At 46.5% G+C, this 1,307-nt stretch overlaps 1 pseudogene; it reads left to right on the forward strand.

Annotated features, from left to right (window-relative positions):
• Positions 1-381: 381 nt before the first annotated feature.
• On the forward strand, positions 382-672 carry LOC116751052 (annotated as a pseudogene).
• Positions 673-1,307: the final 635 nt, after the last annotated feature.

Here is a 1,307-nt window from a genome sequence, read left to right on the forward strand (position 1 = left end):
TGGACAAATAAACTTGGTACATCCAGACAATGGAATATTATGCAGCATTAAAAAGAAATGAGCTTGGGACTTCCCTGGTGGTGCAGTGGTTAAGAATCCGCCTGTCAATGCAGGTGACACGGGTTCAAGCCCTGGTCTGGGAAGATCCCACATGTCACAGAGCAACTAAGCCCGTGTGCCACAACTACTGAGCCCACATGCTGCAACTACTGAAGCCCATGTGCCTAGAGCCCCTGCTCTGCAACAAGAGAAGCCACTACAATGAGAAGCCCGTACACCACAACGAAGAGTAGCCCCCACTCGCCTCAACTAGAGAAATGCTGTGTGCAGCAATGAAGACCCAACCCAGCCAAAAATAAATTAAAAAAAGAAAAGAAAAAAATGAGCTTGGGCGAACCTCGCTGTCTGGAGGACATCACCACTTCCCGCTTACCCACAGTAAAAGTAACACTAAAGCAGTTCATGAGAAAGCAACAAGTTCTCCTCCTCCACAGAAGGATTTTGCAGGCAATTTGGCAAGTTCCAAATGATTGTGATCATAAATACCTGAAGGACTGGGCAAGGGAAGAATTCAAAAGAAACTAAGGTGCCACTGAAGAGGATACAATCCAGATGATGATTCCTCAAGGCAATACGCAGCTCAAGGAGTTAGAAGAAATACTTGCTTTAACCAGATCTTTTTTTTTTTTTTTTTTTTTTTTTTTGCGGTACGCGGGCTTCTCACTGTTGTGGCCTCTCCCATTGCGGAGCACAGGCTCCAGACGCGCAGGCTCAGCGGCCATGGCTCACGGGCCCAGCCGCTCCGCGGCATGTGGGATCCTCCCAGACCGGGGCACGAACCCGTGTCCCCTGCATCGGCAGGCGGACTCTCAACCACTGCGCCACCAGGGAAGCCCTTAGCCAGATCTTAACTACAGCATTACTCTGAAAGGTTTTCAAAGTCTCCATGTGTTTAGTTGAGCTTAGGCTCAACGATGGGCAGGCCAAAGCCAAGTGAAACTGTTTGTATGTAGAGCCCTTGAGCAAAGCAGCAGGACATGGAGCGTGACATATGAGAGTGAGCCAAGAAAAGTGCATCAGAGCAATTGCCTTAGCACTGAAAAACATGCCTTGCATTTTGAAAATACTTCTAGATGTGTCAGCAGTTTTTGTAAGAAACAAAAATTACTACAACAGATTACTACAACAGATTGTCAGCATATAAAAAGATTAATCAATCATCAGGGAAATGCAAATCAAAACCAGCAAGAGATACTATTCACACCCACTAGAATGGCTATAATTAAAAAGGGAGGGCTTCCCTGGTG

The sequence above is a fragment of the Phocoena sinus genome, chromosome 3, assembly GCF_008692025.1.
Source record: "Phocoena sinus isolate mPhoSin1 chromosome 3, mPhoSin1.pri, whole genome shotgun sequence".
In the NCBI taxonomy this organism is placed as follows: Eukaryota; Metazoa; Chordata; class Mammalia; order Artiodactyla; family Phocoenidae; genus Phocoena; species Phocoena sinus.